Below are 17711 nucleotides of genomic sequence, written 5' to 3'. Positions count from 1 at the left end.
GCCGGTTTGCAGATGCCCAAACTGAACGTGAACAAAATCCGCTATCGTCGATCAATCAACCAGGCCGCGACAAAACTAAAGTTGATGACCGACCATCCTTTTATTTTCTCTCCCTTGTCCTCGTTGGCATCGCGGGAGCCTACCCTATTTTTATTTGGAAGAATCCTGATTCTTATCTGAAAATAATTTGAATTTACTCCAATGGCACTTATCGCAGTCATGCCACTTGAGAGCATAAAATCCAAATTGTGTCATTTGAACCGTGCAGTGTGTATCCAGCCTCACAAATGCGCTTACCTGAAAAGCATCCCTATTCGGAATGAGATCAATTTCCCGCTGCTGGCTGGCCATTAGTCAAAATTGCTACGAAGGTCACCTCCATTTGGCTTATCAAACCTGGAGCTGCATTTATTACCCTCAGTCTACATGCCACACATTAAAAGATGAGCTGACATATTTAAATAGTCTAAGCTGCCTTTTATCGAACAATGACACGAATATTACAATACGAGCCTGCCAGTGAGCCAAGTCCAGACGGCCATAAATCACAGAAGATGTCGTAAAATAAAGCGGAGCGTTCAACTAAACGCAGACTAATATGTTGAAGTCATAAGCCATGCATCGCCAAGATCCAAACTTTTAAATGCAGCAGCAGACGCAAGCTGACATTTTATTTATAGACTCTGGCTGTTTGCTCCGACAGTCTGTGATGAGAGCGTCGCGATTACGCAACGATAAAAGTAATCAGCCTCAGCGTGAAGAATGTATACACGCGTTACCGACATGCACATGCCAGTGGCATACGGCGGCCGTTAAACAACTCACGCCAGGTATGTCACACGGCTCTTTGACACGTTTGGAAGGCCGTCGTCATGTTTGAGTGCAAATATAAAGAGACTTGAGATGCGCTGGCACGCATTGATCTGACAGTCCGGAATTGTGGGAGGCAGACAGCATCCGGAGGAGAGAGATGGAGTTTGAGGTGGGGGGGAGTAAGAGCGACAGAGCCCCCCCCCCCTCCCAACTCCAAGGCAAGCTGCCCTGGCTTTGTTTTCAACAAAAAGCCATTGTTTGATGTGGCCATGCAGCTCGAGTCCAAAGCGCTCGCTCCCACAGGATGCACGACAGGGAAAATGACAGACAGACAGAGGCCACTGCTGGATGACTCTGGCACAACCCCCCTCCTAAAAGAATCCAAACCCCCTCCCTCACCCACCACAACAACTATGATTGTGACCAAAGTCTGCCTCGGGCCTCTGGTGACAAAATCTTGTTTGGATGGCAAGTAGAGGGCGGGGGCAGTGTGAGCAGAATCTTTTGTTTGACGACATTCCAAGTCTATTGACTGTTTTGGAAATGATTTAAAACAGTTCCCAAGACTTTTGTTTTGCTATTCAACATTTTTTGGTCAAAATATACCAAGGATCAAGTATTACAGTACACTTTTCACTCTCTGTTTCAAGCCTCGCTGAAATTGGCCCATTTTGATTGGGGCGGGCCAATTGAGTTGAGCCCCAACGCTTAAAAAAAAATGCAAATTGTTTTCTTCTTGCTAGGGGGGGGGCGTAACAGAAAATAATTGAGAAGCACTGGTCTAGCGGTATGCGGCACAGGGAACTCATTTCCACTAGAAGGGAAGTCTTTAATAAACTAAAAATCAATTTCAATGCTTCTGTGCTGCTGTTTTGGTTAGCAAAAGTGTTCACATGGGCTCAGCAGTTAACTCTTTTGTCCAAACGTGACGTGTGAAAAATAGCATTGACTCACTATGATGTAATTTCTACTCGTTTGTTTCCTTCTGGGATCGGTCTCTTCAATAAAGGCGTTTATTTGTCTTGACGACACACTGAGATGGCGGCTACTTGAGTCGGGGCCACTACTAGAGGAGATAAGGTGTTGTTTCATATTTCATCAACCTTTTATTGCAAAATGTATTCAATCTAAATCAAACAAAACTTGTTTTTGGGTTACTGAGGTGCTTTTCTTGGATTTGAAGCAAATAATCAAACCGGATCACCCCCCCCGGCTGCTTTTAAATTCCAGCAAACCAAATATAGCATTTTCTTAGCACAGCATGACAGCCATGTTTGCATAAGTGCGCAACAGCAGGTCTTGTTTTTTTCGCATGCTGTGCCGCTCATTTGGCTGCAAAATGCTAAACGCCTCGTACTTCATTTTCCTCATAAGCTTTCCCAACATCTTTGGCTTGTTGCATTTTCCCGCAGCATGCTGGGAAAACTTCCTATTTCTCTTCCAACTCATTAACGCAAATCAAGCTTCACGCCCTGGTTGCGCTAATGATGCCACTGTTTAATTGAAACAGATGTAAGCAAGATTATTAAATGCGCCTTTTGAAAAGCGCATCAGCAAAAAACAGACGGATGACTGTATGCCATTAATAGGACTCGCGGTTTGAAATGGCGGAAAAGTTATAAAATGTCAAACAATTGAGGATTATCACACTGGTTAATTCAACGGTGTCTTGATTGTTCAGAAAAGCAATGTTATCATTATTTTAATTATTATGATAAGATGGCAAAAACTAGGCAATGACATCCAGTAATTGCGGTCTTACTGGATGCTTTGAGCGTCTGCCAACGCCATGGCATCATTGCGCTTTTGCTCTTTGATCATATCGCAGAAAAGTCGTCTATCCTGAAAGTATTGACTGTTTGGATCGAGAACAATAATAGCACGCTCGTCCCAAATGAGTTGCAGATTTTTTTCCCCTTGAACCGAGTTGGAATCTCTTCTGAAAAGAGCGAAGCCATTGAGACATAAAGATGAACGACAAAGCGTATGAGTCACTGGTCGCTGATTAATATACGCCATGACAATCGTCTTTAGATGCAGTTCAAAATTGGACCCATGTGACCGTGAGCGACATTTATTTTTGTTTTTGTTGCTGTTTTTCGAGCCGGGCTAATTCTTTAAGCTTCGTGGAGGGAAAAACTTGAATATTTCTGAACGAGTAGACTGGCATCGATAACAGCTCAGCCGCCCCAATTGAGTTGCATATTTGGTCCTTGGATTAAATCGGAATACGTTGAGAAATAGCAGCGGTATGACTTGCCACTGTGACGATATTCATATTTCACAAAGTGATGGTGAAATGGAGAATGAAAATCCTCATCCATCGTGATATTCTTGCATTTCGAGCTGCAAAACCTTCCAGTTTAGCTGTTTGGGTTAAAAAAAAAAATAATAAAATAAAAAATGATTTGTACCCTTTTGGCGCAGTTAAAAAAGAAAAAACTTTCACATCGCGGCGTGGCAGCCAATCGGCTCTTGAACGTCCTTCGCTCCACTCAGCGTCTTTGTTTGTCTTTTAATTTGTGTGCTAATTTGCCGCTAATTTATATGACACCATATGGAAAGCGCTTTGTTGCAGCTCCAGCTGTTGTGAAATGCGCTATATAATTAAAGTTGTTTTTTATTGTATTGTATTATTTATGGTTGTGGCGGAGAGTGGGGGGGGGGCTTTTTAGACAATTAAAAAAAATGACATTGCGAAATAGTGAAGCTGTGAAGCACCAGCCAGAAAAAAAAATAATCTGGAGCAGAGTGACAAGTGTAAAGCCTGATCTTTGGTGTTCACACGAGTATATTCTGCTAATTAGTCATGCAGTGGTGGTGAACCGAAAATCCTCATCCGACGTGATTTTTTTTTTCCAACTCCGTGTTTCTCGACGGCTTCCAGTTTAGCTGTTTGGTTTGGAAGGCCTTTAAGCGGCGACTTAAATTCCCTGATGTCAGTGTGTATTTTCTCTATCAATGAAGTGGTTAAAAGGAAATGTGGGGAAGGAGCCTCCCGACATGCCAATCAGGATCTGGCCGGCTCTGCAAGCCGCAGAGGCATTTTGTAACAGTAGCCGCTGCTATATGGCGATAATCGTCGCCTGGAGCAAAAGGCAACATGTGGCGGCGAGCCCGGGCCAAAATCCCCTCGGACCTCCTGCAGCCAGGATAGGAGACGAGGACAGTGCGTGTACTGCCCTCTAGCGGTGCCGGCGTCACCCAAGGAACGAGTCAAAGCTCCAACTACATCTCCAATAGCTTCCATCAATTCCCATTCGCCTGATTGGCTCCAAGTTTTGACGTGATGATTTAGCATCCTGGACTGGCGACGCGAGTGCGCCGGCTTTTCATTCCTTTATTGAATTTTTCATGTCAGCAGAGAGCATGCTCTAAAGTCTAAAGTCCTTGAGGAATCCGGAGAAATGGAATGAAATATGTTCTGCCGCGTCCTTCCTTTTAAGATGCGATGGCTCTGGCAGAGTCGCGGAAACGCCGCACAAGCAATAATAAAGATTACCGACCCAAAGACGGTCTAACTATAGCTGTCATTTCTTTTTCTTTAAAAAATGGAGAAAAAAAAATAGTTTATGGGCAGCTGTTTCACGTTCCCGCGAGTCGTTGCTTGACATTAGAGCGCCTCAAACACGAGGCAGCTGCGAGCGCTGCGGCTTGTGGCATCGGGAATCAAACAGTCAACTTTATTGTCTCATCTCGCTCAGCGGGAGACTTTCGATTGATGAAATCTGGGTCGTGACAATGTTATGACGTGGCTTTGAAGGAAGCTGCTCAACTCGTGGGTGTGTTTGGTGTTGTTTTTCAGGGGCCCAAAAAAAAAAAAACCATGCGAGTGACTTTGCCGGTGAAATTGGGATGGGCCCCAGCCACACTACGACGGGACATTTATAAAAAATGCTTTGATTGATCGTCGCTGGCTCGACTGCGCTTTTCACAATCACTTCGCAAAATCCTGAAGCTCGTGGTCGTGTAGACTTTGCTTCTCCAGTGTATACCTTTTCTGTAACCTTGAGTCTGCTGAGGTATGACGGGATAAGAAGGATTGTAAATTGTGACGGGTTAGAAAATAGGTGTGCTGTGCCCCTGTTGATAGTGTAGCACAGTGCTTCTCAAATAGTGTGTGCGTGTGTGGGGGGGGGGGGGGTGTAACCTTGGCAAACAAGTTTTTTTCCCGCCGTACTAAAATAAAGTGTAATTGCAAATCCACTCCAGTAGTGGGCAGTGGCACTCTCCTTGCCCGTTGTGCGCAGTCAGGATTAACTCGACGGTGTCGGTTTCTTTTGCAAAGAAAATGATATCATTTAGAGTTGTGGCGGAGAGGGAGTGGCGGGCGCGCGAATTGTTTTCTTCTTGCTGGGGGGTGTAAGAGAAAATAATTGAGAAGCACTGGTGTAGCAGTATCGTGTTCTGGTCCATTCTGCACCATTTAAGTCATCTGGGAGAAGACAAAATCGTTGGTAATGTAGTTGTTCACATAGTAAAGTTTGATGGCCCAGAGTAAAATACGGGAATACGATGCCTTTGATGGTGTCGTTGTCCACCGAGCCGAGTTTTGTGTTCCGTAATGTGGATAAAGCCTCGTCTACATTTGATTGGCACTTTTTGCATTTCTAACAGTGATTCAACTTGTGAAGTCATTATGCAGAACCAAGCGTTCTTGCTCTTCAAATGCAAATTAATGAATTGCTCTTTGTTCATTTTTTTAAATAATATATTCTTTTTTTTGCTTGCGGTGAAATGCGACAGAACTGTTAATAATTCCTCCCGCGGCGGCGGCGGCGTGATGAGTCAGGCTAAATCTTTATACGGAATATAAATAAGACTGTGCCTCTGTAGCTCGTCTCTCATCAGCTCCTCGCTGCAGGACCAGCAATTTGGGAGGCTGAACTGTAAGTGACCCCAACAGTGCGGCGCTTGAATATGCACCCCGAGTGAATTAGTGTGAGTCTTGTGTGTGTATTCTGGATTATCCTGGTCTCAGCATGGAGTGTGTTTTGCCCCCGTGCTGTCAGGACAGCTTGATACGTGCTACCCCTACATCACACCGTAATCACCGTGTCATCCAAACACGACAGCGTGACAGACGGCAGCACACGTATGTGGACGCTCAGAGGACAAATCATTAGGTACACTTGCACACTCTCACTCAGGGGAGACAAAACGGATCCCTGGTTGATTTTTATTGGTCACTTCTGACAACCATCATTAAAAAACAAAACAAAACAAACAAACTTTTACTTTGAAAACAACATAAAATAAGCACCGTCCGCAACCTTAACCTCTCATCCACAACCTAACCCCGTCGCTTCCCTGGAGGGATTGTATTAAATTTCAATGTTGTTGTGTTTATAGAACAAAATTATTCATTTATAAAATTTTGCAGAACGTAATTAAAGATTTTCCTTCCCAGACACTCCCCGAAAAATAAATAATCAGAAACCACTTTTCTTAAAGAAAGCATACAGCATGTCTCTTGGTGTGCAACAGGAGTGAGGAATTTCAAAGTCAGATAATAATGCGATTTGTCTTTTCCTTTTCTTGTTTTTGTTGTAAAACTGTCAAGGTTAAAATTCATGTCCAACTGTAATAATGAGATTTTAGATGGTGCTTCTCCAATTTGCTCACCCCCTCCCCACCAACAAAAAAGAAAAGATTTTGTGCCATAAACTCTCCGATATCATTTGTTTAGAAAATTGTTGCAAGTGCACCTCTGCACAATATTGTATAATTTTTAACAGTAAAGACAACAACAAAAATATATAGATTTTTTTATAACAAAGAATAACTATATTACAATTGTTTTTTTTGTCTGTAACAACAAGGATTTGAAATGTATCAATTTGCCTGAAATAAAAAAAAGAAATCAACACTGCCAACGAGTGTAGTGGATGTGCAATTACATTTTATTCTTATACAGCAAAAAAAAAAGCCTGTTCCCCAGGGTCACTCCCGCTCGCGCAGGAAAAGCGAAAAAATCCTCAGCAAGATAATCTGCTTGCGCTCATTGAATTTTAAAAGACATGAAAATGAACAACCTTTTGAGACAGCTTTTGGATTGAATCTCTTCAGAGGAGGTAACGGTAATGAAATCAAATCAATTTCAGGAATGGGGATTTACTTTTAGCACTTTTTGCCGACTATAATAAGCAATATGCATGCAGTGCAAATAACCACTCGGGCAGCCTCAAATGCACAACAAGTTCGAGGACAAAACTGATGCAAACAAGAACCAAGGACGGATATCGTCGCTTTCCTTTATGACGATTACGTTCAGCGACACACCTGCTAAGCGGCGGCGGCAAACAGGTCGCTTGCTTTCTGGCTATCGTTCTGTATCGCGTCACTATCGCACAGTCCGTCGAGCGCCTCAACTCAGTGGTGACTGCACACATCATTGGCCTTCAGAAACATTTGCATAGATCGAGCTCTCTCTCTCTCCACATATATATGTCTATATATATATGCACACAGCTATTGGGGCTTGTCACCTTTGAGTCGGGTCAAAGAATTCCGATGAGGCTGTGTGATCCCTTGGGGAGAGGTGCCACCCCAGGGAAACACACGCACACACACACCCACACACTCTTGCAGGCGGAGGATCATGAATAAGTGTATAGTTTAAACTGAAAAGAGGCCCATCTTTTATTCTCTCGCGCTGCATTAGTAGCATTTAAATGGAACGTGCTCATGGGGGGTTGTTTTTAATCAAGTCAGTTAATCACGCTGGCGTGTGCGTGTGTGTACAATGAAAAAGTAATTGGCGTACCCTCACTCGTATATTTGCTATTGTCTTACATTAATATTCAGTAATTCCACAAGATACATGCACATGTGTCATTATTTGAATGGGAAATGACAAACTGCTGACTAATTATAATATTGAAGATGGCAGATTATGTTGCAAAACCTTTACGTTCAAAATACGTCACGTGTATGTTGATGTTTCATTGCTAGTTATCAGTCGGTTGCTCAGTAGCTTGATAGGTAGGCGGGGTAGAAAGTGGCTTGGTTCCTACGACGATAGTTTGGCGGGTAGATACGAAAGGAATTAGCCTCAAGTGGAGAACGGCCACAATTTGAGAACATTTACGAGCTGAATGCATTTTTGCAGGCAAATAAAACGCAACCTCTGCATGCCCTTCAGCAGCCAGCCACAAAAAAAAAAAAGAATGAGAACAATGCCATCGCAGCTTTAACACGCCTCTCAGAGCTTCTCGGCAGAAATGTGTGATAAAACGCAGCGCCATGAACGACTTTTCTTCTGCTTTTTCTTGTCATAACATCAAGCAAACGGGCTTAATAGTAAGAGCAGCGGGAGCTGTTCGTGGGGGACTTTCTCACAGCGCTGAATGAGGAGAAGCCACCAGGCAGAGATGTGGAATCTCAGATGAAGTGGCTCGGTGAAACCAGGGAGAGCAACCCCCGCTTGGAGCGCCACAAAAACAAGCTGATTTGTTTTTTTTTTGTTTTTTTTATTGGTGCTGTCAGGAGAAGAATGAAAATCTCTCGCGTGGGATTTTAAGAATGGACTGGTGGAGGTACGATGCTGAGGTTTTCGAGAAGAAATCTTCTCTGTCCGTTCCTGTGTAGGCAGTGAGAGGCCCAGCCGTGAAATGTCGTTGGTTACAGGAGGTTGGGTGAACCCGATGGTACACGTCGGAGAAAGAAAAGCAAAAAAAAAAAACAATAAATGCAAGTTGACAGGCAAAATGGGGGGACAGTTAGGCTTCGTACTATTAGCATGACAAAGAGGAAGGAGCACAGTGTTTTGCACCCTGCGAGGAGGCTGAAGAGGTTTAAGAAGGCGCAGCAGGAGAGGAGGAAGTGGCACACTGAGATCGGTGTGTGTTCACGCATGTGAATGTGAATGTACATTTCTTTGCCTTTTAATGACTTGCAAGCCTCACAAGCAACGAGAGCCACAACAAGTCGCCAATTCCATAGAGTACAATTCACTTATAATAAAAATGATGATGATGATGAAATCATGACCGATTATTGGCCAGGTCGATTATCGGGACCGATATTTGGCAAATTGCTGATAATCGGCATTGGCCTTATTCAAGGCCGATAAATTAAAAGATGGTTTATTTTGGCTCGCTGCAGCACACATCTTTCTCTCTCTCTCTCTCACTGCTGTGCTCGTGGCCCCGCCTGCAGAAGCAGATTGTCCACAGCACTATCCGATTGGTTCCTTGTAGCAGCCAATCAGCTGTAAGCTGCCTGTTTGCTTTTTCACCTCGAGTCACACGCACTAATTTGCCCAAATTTGCGTAAATGTCAGTCCACTACAACTCACAACTAATAGACTTTTTTCGACGTTGCCAACTGACGGCGTGTACTGACGGCGAGATTGGTGTTTTTAGTCTCAAAATTATGCAGATGCAATACTAAATTTGAGTAGACGGGTACTCACTCAATTCCAAAGCCCGACTGTTTTGATGTGGTTCTCATTCGATTGTGTGCCTAATATTGTGGCCTTTGAGTGTATATCCTCGCTTGGCGTTGCACATTGTCTGCTTTGATATATTAATGCATGCGCTGCGGCGACATAACGAGCGAAGCTTGTGGCGTCCTTTTTCCTGCACTTCTGACGACAATCCGGTGTGTTTGTTATGGGCTCGCGTGGGGTCTGAAGTGGTCTTACATATTGAATAAGCTGCCACCAAGACAACTATCAAAGCGTGATAACTCCTCGCGGGGGATGGTGGGAGGAGGGAAGGGGGGGGGGGCGCCTTCAGGCATGCGAGCGGGGGCTGATTAGTCTCTCTGCAGGGCGAAAAGTGACATCATGCTTGGCTGGAGGCTGTTGCAGGTAGTGCGTGTGTGTGTGCGCATGTGTGCGTGGGTGTGTGGGTGTGTGGGGAGTATATATCACACATGAAGTAGCATTAGCATGAGGCTGGTGTGGGAGAGTTTACATCAGTCGAGAACATCAAACGACAGAGGACGGGGTTAATCTCTCCCCACGGTGAAGCTCGGGGCTTTGGGCAGAGGTGCAACTCTTCCACGCTTGCTGCCTGCCAGATCTAATGGCTCACGCTTTGTACTCTCCCTCCCGTCCTCCCATTAACTTGTAATTGAAACACTCCATGGGCACTTTATTAGGTACACCTGCACAATCAAATCAGACGGATGCCAAATTCCGCCACGTGAATACAGTGGATGGAAGCTCCGTTCAAGTTTTTTTACCGCAGTAACTACAGTGAACATTCAATGGACATTTTGCGTCTCCTGGTGTGTGTGTGCCTTGTCCATTTTTGAGCTGTGTAAGACCGAAATATAGAAAAAGATGCAAAGAAGAGTTTTGCAACAAACTTGGTGATAATATTGCAAAAAGGACGAAAAGAAAATGTATGCCTTTGAGTATTGTTGCAGTATATGGTCTGTCTCCATGTGTTGCTCCACTATTTGTGTTCAAACAAAAATATCAGAATTGACCTGCAGTTTAAACATATTTAAATAAAATAATTTAAATGAAGGAAAATGTAAAAAAAAAAAAAAAAGTAAAAGACAATCCAGGTTTTGCTTTCCCAGAATATTCTGGTTGAATTTGTTTCAAGAGGGACACTGATTTGTGTCCCCAATATTTTGGAAAAAATAAATAAAATATGCAACCAGAATATTCAAAACAGCTCTCAGTATGATGCAGTCCCACTTTGAGTTCACCGACATGTACGACTCCTTGATTGAGTGTCGTAGCGCAAAGGTTTAATATCATAAAAAAAAGAAAAATCATCTTTATCTCCTGTGGTGATTTGTCTTCATTGACGAATGCAATGAAAACAAATGCATCCGCGTGGCCCTTTCCGCATGCGTTTGATTAGAGATAAATGTTTTCTCCTCATGTCATTGGAGGCTAATCTAATTTAGCTAATGTTGCTGTGGTTTGTGTGGTACGGATGCTCAAGGGGTGCGCACGGGGGAGCTTTTGGACTCGAAGACGCTACTAAACATCGCAACTATCGAGCGCTTTAATCAGTGCTGGATTATTTCGACGAGCTAATGCCAAGGCAGGAAGCTTCATCCCACAGGCATGCATCAGCACTCCCGACTGATTAAACATTCATAAAACAACTGGGCTAAAACAGTGAAATGAGAGTGTTCTTGCGAAAAGTAGCAGTTTGTTCCAAATGGGATATACGATAAGTGGTGTTCACAATGAACCAGTCACTTTGGGCCAACATTTTTAAGTGCGAGTGATTAACACAAAATAAAGTTGAGTTGTTCTAGTAGGCTTTTCCTGCCATATTTTGTCATCATCACCAAACCTGCACGGAAGCATACGGGTGACTGCTTTTAGGGCTGGTTCTTCATCCAGAACTGTCTTAGTCAAGGGGAAGGTAATTAACTCATTTACTGCCATTGACGGCTAAAGACGACGACATGCACCACACACGACCACGGCGCTCAGAATCTGTCGGCTTGCGCCTCGATCAAATCCATCAAAATCATGTTCGACTAAATGCGCCACAACTTAGACCTGCTTGTAGGTAGTCTAATGTCTAGTCTGCTTTTGCTCACAACATGAAAATAAATAAATGTACATCAAATTTATTATTGTTGTTATTTTTGTTCATTTATTATTCATTATATAGTTATTAAAAATTCTTTTCTAATTGAAATTTCCATCTCAATTCTTTTTTTTTCTTCAATTTTGTTTTTCTTTTTGACATCGATGCGTGTTTTAAGCAGTTTAAATCCGTTTTAAACCAATATTCGATTAATTGTTACATTCCTACAAAATTCAAAAACACGCTAAACGAGACTTGGCCAGGAACGAAAATAAAGAATGGCTGAGTTTTATGCCCATCGCACCGCCACCCGTCAAAGTGCGTGCGCATTATTTCTCTCTGGCATTTGAACAGTGTTGCACAGACTTTTTAGAGACACTTAAAAGAGCGAGAAGGAATTATGGTAGTGTGACATAGACGGGTAGTGACAACATGAACACAACGCTGCAGTTGTTCCGACAAGGAGACGCTAATATTCGTCAATTGCCAAGCTGAGTCGTACTTGATCGATGCTCCACACCTTGACAAGCTGACAGTCACGTGTTTAAGAATCCCTCTTGTTTGTTTTTTTGTCTTTTTTTTTTTTTTTTATTATGCGTGCATGCACAACGCTGCGAGGCACTGACAAATTGCTTTGTGTCACTACCAGCATGACAAGTAACTGCAACACGGGGATTTATAAGGCAGCAACACGGCCATTAAGGGAGTCCAGGATGCCAAAATGTATTTCACTCACAATTATCGTGTTTTCTTTTGGTGAAAAGTGACAAACATTTTACTCCACGGCTTCAAATATATCAAAATGATGTGTGGCTGATATGGCGCTTGTTTCTAATGTTTTTGCTGACCTTCTTTAGCTACGTGTGGCGATCCAAATATCATATACCGCATTATTTAAGCTGCAGCAGACGTGTGTGTGTGTGTGTGTGTGTGTCTGTGTGTATATAGTCCGGAAAATACGGTAGTATCTAAATACAGCTATATTTATTTAAACATATTTTTCTCATTGTACATGTATTCTGAATATTACTTGGTATTCCAAATACAACAGAGTGTAGAATTATGTATTTATTTTGTAATGTTTGTTTGTTCATATTTGTGACTGAAACTTTGAAACTTTATTTATTGGTATTTATTCATGATTTGTCTCTTTTTCTTCACAATTTACATGTGAGTGGGAATTAAAGATATATATTATTTTTTTTGATTGATTCATTTATTTATTTCTATTTTTTTCAAGTATTTCAAGTTAGTGGGCATTAAAGATTGATAGATAGATAGATGGATGTTTTTTATTCATGTATTTATTTCATTATCATCCTGCAAGCTCGTATCACCTTGAGAGTATATAAAGTGAAATCATTAAACACATTAAATTTCATCTTTATTCATTTGAGTTATAATACCTCTTGATAATTGTCCAACTCAGTGAAAGGCACTTCACTCCCTTCTGTGGTGCTTGAAATGTCAAACAGGGAATGAAAGGTCATTCGCAGTGTTCACTGAAAGCTTTTTGAAGAAAATGACATCAAGGACACAAAACTAGTAAGAAAAAAGAAAAAAGGTACTGTTTCTTTATCCAAAAATGTTCGCTTTAGGTTTTATGCTGCCGATTCTGACACCGATCATCCATGGGTAAATTAGACTTAATTAGATTTTTAATTGTTATTATTATAATTTTTTTTTTTATTATTTAAAACATTGGATCTGAATTTCCACTGCATTGTTAAGGAAAGCGGCCAAAGTCGCCACACAACACACACACATGCTGGTCTCCAGTTGGCGGAATCGTCAATGAATGTCATTGATCGACATATGCTGATCACAAACTTTTCCACTCAGCCGATCAATCGGCGCATCACCAGTTAGCTTGCCTGCTCGCAATTTCAAGGCTCGAAACAAATCCAATTCTTAGTTTCTGCTTATGAATTTTTCCTTGTTTTTTCACACCTTCATTCTACAAAAGTGCACAAGCAACTTTTAGGAATAGCAAAGTTGGGATGGATTGCAAAATGTTGTTTAAATACCCTGTTTTGAAAAACGCGTACTGCAGTAACTTGAACGTTCTGATTTAATATTTGTCTGGATTTGCTTCATATCGTCCAATCCTGTTATTATGCTCGTTGATGGAGAAAAAAACATGTTTACGTTCAAGTTTTGAATGGATGAATTGAAGTCATTTTATATTCATAGAAGTATTTGATATCTCCATGTTGATCAAGGAACGTTGATCCGAACCTCATGTTGAGGTTTCGGCGGGCTCGAGAGGTCAAACTGAGGTTGTGAAAAACGAGAGTGGTGTTTGATTCCAAAGATGGCCAAACATTTCAAGTTCAAGCTCCTTCGTTGTCTGCTTTGATGAAGGGAATATTTGCAATTAAGAGGCCGAAAGACTTTTCAAAATATTTTTGAAAGAAAACATTCACAATCTTTTCACTTCCTTTTCATTTAGTGTGCAATAAGTTCCTTGCAAAGAATGACGTCTTTAACTTTTGTGTTCAGTGTTTGAATATTTATATTTTGCCGACTTTGTAAACCGGTTATTTAGTCACCGTATTTTCCTGACTTTAAGCCGCTACTTTTTTCCTCGATTTTGAACCATGCGGGTCCGGCTTTTCTGTGGATTTTTCTTTCACCACTAGGGGCGCTCTAGAGTTCAGAAAATACGCTAAATAAATCCAGATTTTTTTTTTTTTTTTCCTCATGGGTCTGTTTTGTTTTAATGAGCAAAGTCGTTGATGGGTTCAAAGGCAATGTTTTAACGACGGCTTATAGCCTGGTGTGGCTTGTGTATCGTGTTTTTTTTTTAATTTTTTTTAATTTATTTATTTTTTTTTTATTTTTATTTCCTGAAGTAAGTTTACTCGCATAATAATCCACCCCCGCGCCCACGATGACGACGCCGCTGTCCACAGACTTTTGACTTCATGGCAGGGATGGAAAGAGTTTTCAAAAATTCAACAGCACGCATAAAAACATTCTTTAAACTTCCTTGTCAGCGCGTCTGCGAGCCAAAGTAGAGCAGCAGATGACTCGTAGCCGTGCGAGTCCCAAATCTCCTCGCTGGCACATCACAAGTCGGCGCGGCGCGAGCACGATGTAGCACATCCTGACCTCTAACTGTAAACACATCGACACAACGTCTTGAATAAAAACAAATCAAAAAGACCCGAGCGACGTCATCGTAACTGCAAATTTTTGACCACGCCGAGTCGTCGTTATTTCTAATTGACTGCGTCTTCTTTGTGCAGTCTCCGTGAGAGCAATTATTATCTTGGATTGGATTCCTTTTCATTCTGACAATGACAGAAAGACAAGTAGATGTCAACGAAAGTTGACGTCAAACATTGACGGCTCAACGGCTTTTGAGAATTTATACTAAAAAAAATGCAATTGACTTTTTTTTTCTTTTTTTTTTAAGCAGCGTGCATACAAGCTTGTCATAAAAGGGGAATATTTTGGGATGGGAAAAAAAGGAAGAAAAAGAACTGACTGCGGCATAAATGTGTGGATTTGTGTCTAATCTTAAAAAAAAAAAAAAAAAAGATTACAAGAACAGACTCCACTCTTTTCTTTTCTTTTTTTTTGGAGACACTCTCGTCTTCTAATCAGTGTCAATCATCAACGTATCTCGAATCAGCTAACAAAATAACAAACACAAAATTCTCATTTTATGAATTTCGAAGAGAAGGGATTGACTATTATTTGAGAACGTAAAAAAGTAAATTGTTATTTTCAAAAGAGTTTAGATTATACATTTATGTTTCTTGCGTGAAATCATTTGAAAGGATCTTTATTTGATTTGATTGTTATCAAATCTAGCTTTGAAATCATTCTAAATTCTCATTATATTTTTTGTAGTTAATTAAATTTTACTTTTTAACAAGGGTATGATTTAAACGGGCCTTTTTCAAAACAGTTTGAGATGGACTTCTTTGTCTGAAGTCATACGCAATTATTATTTTATTTGACTTTTACTGTCAAAGATTTAGGTGTGCTTTTGGGTGGGGGGAAGAAAAAATTAAATTCTCATTAATTTACTTTGATTGCACTTCCAATTTCTGAACTTGATTGTTTTTTTTTTAACGAGAATATATTTTATGCAGCCCCACGAGTTGAAATATGACATTCTGATGATTATTGCGTTTGTGGTGCATAGAAAATTTTATTGCAAAGAATTTTTTGGAGGGGTTGACTTCCCCTTTAAGGGAGGGAAAAAAAATATACCGAGCCATTCCCATTTTTTGTCTGATACAGTGTCCCTTTTTTGGGTCTGAAATTATACAAACGTTTTATGAGAAGATTCTCTCGCTTACTAAAAATAGGGTTTGATTCAAGGGAGCTACAAAAAAAAAAGCAAATATTTTGTGGGTGTTTAATTGAAATAGGCAAGAGAGATAAACAAAGCAGCAACAAAGCCAAACGTGATTTGGCTGAAGGTACTGATAAAGACTTGGCTCGTGCGAGAAGCCTTTTTTGTCGAGGCGAACATGCAAAAGCTCCCTTTGTCTTTTTTTTTTTTAATAATCACTCCTTCGGCGTTCTGGGGAACGACTTTTTGATTACCTGCATTTCATCACGACGAGTCGCTTATCTAATCATGTCACGGGCGACATTTCAACACAAGAAACAGATAAGAAAAAAAAAGTAAATCCGTGTGTCTTGGAAGTTATGCGGCTTGCGATGTTTTTTTTGTTCTATTCATTCAATTTTCTTTTCTGCTTGTCGTAGTGAATCGTCACCCTGATGTTTATGCACTGGGAAAAAAAACCCCCAAGCTTCTCGTATTTCATTCAGAGACCTTTACATTAGCCGTGACATGTACAGTATTAAAGTGCTTTAAAGGCTTCTTGTGGAATTATGTCGAAATTCTGCAAATACGTCCAGGTATTCAAAAGAAGGTTACGCATATATTAGTGGCCCTATAATCCTCTTACATGCTTTTAAAAGAAAACTGCTCTTTTCACAAGAGGAGATGCTGTTCGATTTTTTTTTTTTTTTCAGGCTCACCGCAAAGCCCAGAGGAGCACAAATAAGGCATGAAGTGGTGCACAGTGTGGAGACCTTTTTTTTTTCCATGTGCTGTACACAAAAGGATCCGAGGCAGGCCGAGGATTCTTTGAAGGGTTTTAGTCCAACCCAAATGTACGCCCGGTCCGCTTTTCATTCTCCCGATGGGCTCCAAACAAACACATGAAGGCAAAAATGGAACTTCTGACCAGCCAGAGGAGCACCAGATGGCACCGTGTTCTTTCTTGCACTGTATGTCTTTTATATTTAATACAGAGTAGCGAGTCAACTGTACAGTCGAACACGATAGGTTCTGGTTTACCAACCGCAAAAGAAATTTCTCAGAGAGGAAACAACTCTTTTCACCTGCACCCTCTAAAATGATTCAGATATTTACTCATATTTATTTGTCATTATGTTTTTTTGACAATAGTTGCAATTGCACAATTATTTTTAAATGATATTCTTAAACTGAAAAAAAAACATTTTTTTTATTCCTAACAATGCAATATAAAGAATTATTTTTGCTCCCCCCCAAAAAAACATGAAAACTTCAGACATTTATCAAGTAAATGCCTCAAAGCTTTATTTTATAATTTAAAAATCTTAATTAATTTGACACATATTTTCCAAATTATTTTTTTACAATTCAAGCCAAAATTATTTAAAATTAAATAAAACACACGCCGTAAAAAATGAATAAATAAAAATCCTACATTCAGTTCTTCCGGTGAGCTCGGAGCTTGAATATATGATCAGCAAATTCATATCAAAACAATAACCGTAATCTCAGGTGTGCGCATATGTAAATTTCTAAATATTGTCATCTAAATTGTAAATTATTCTTAGAAACACAAATATTCCACATTGTAATCACCTGGGAAAAAAGCGATTGAAATGAAATGCGTATAAAACATCGATAGAAGGTCATACGGTGCTTTAAAAATACGTCTTACGTGACATCTTATTTTTTCCAAAATATATCAAATACAAATGACAGCATATGAAGTGTGCGTCTGGCTGTCGTGATATAGTGCCCCAGTATAGCCTAACACTGAGCAGATGTTGCCGATGCATTCAAAGGCCACACGTGCAACGTACGCCTCGATGCAACGAGCAATTTCAACGCTGGAATTCGCACATTACACGCCGGGCTTCGTCCTGTTGCCGACCGGCGCACACGTCGCCGTTGTGAAGGTGGAGGTGGCAAATGAGGTGATGAAGTCATGCTGAGACTACTTGACTGTACGTGCGCACGTACAGTCAAGGACGTCACGTTTCACTTCATCGCGGAGGGAAAAGCATCCAAAAAAAAAATTGAGACTCATTCTTTGTTTACCTTGGAACAATTTGCTTTGCTTCCACCACTCCATT

At 40.9% G+C, this 17711-nt stretch overlaps 1 long non-coding RNA gene across 1 annotated transcript in view; it reads left to right on the top strand.

Annotated features, from left to right (window-relative positions):
- Window positions 1-16366, top strand: part of LOC148326447 (uncharacterized) — a 34643-nt gene extending 18277 nt beyond the window's left edge. The window contains exon 3 of the long non-coding RNA XR_015846084.1: window positions 16332-16366. This is a non-coding gene — a long non-coding RNA (uncharacterized LOC148326447). The remainder of the gene's footprint in view (window positions 1-16331) is intronic.
- The last annotated feature ends 1345 nt before the right edge of the window (window positions 16367-17711 follow it).

Source organism: Idiotropiscis lumnitzeri, chromosome 12 (genome assembly GCF_059441095.1).
Source record: "Idiotropiscis lumnitzeri isolate Australia: NSW breed Sydney's pygmy pipehorse chromosome 12, RoL_Ilum_1.0, whole genome shotgun sequence".
In the NCBI taxonomy this organism is placed as follows: Eukaryota; Metazoa; Chordata; class Actinopteri; order Syngnathiformes; family Syngnathidae; genus Idiotropiscis; species Idiotropiscis lumnitzeri.
The sequence above is the reverse complement of the archived record's forward strand: the minus strand, read 5'-3'. Positions and strand labels throughout refer to the sequence as shown.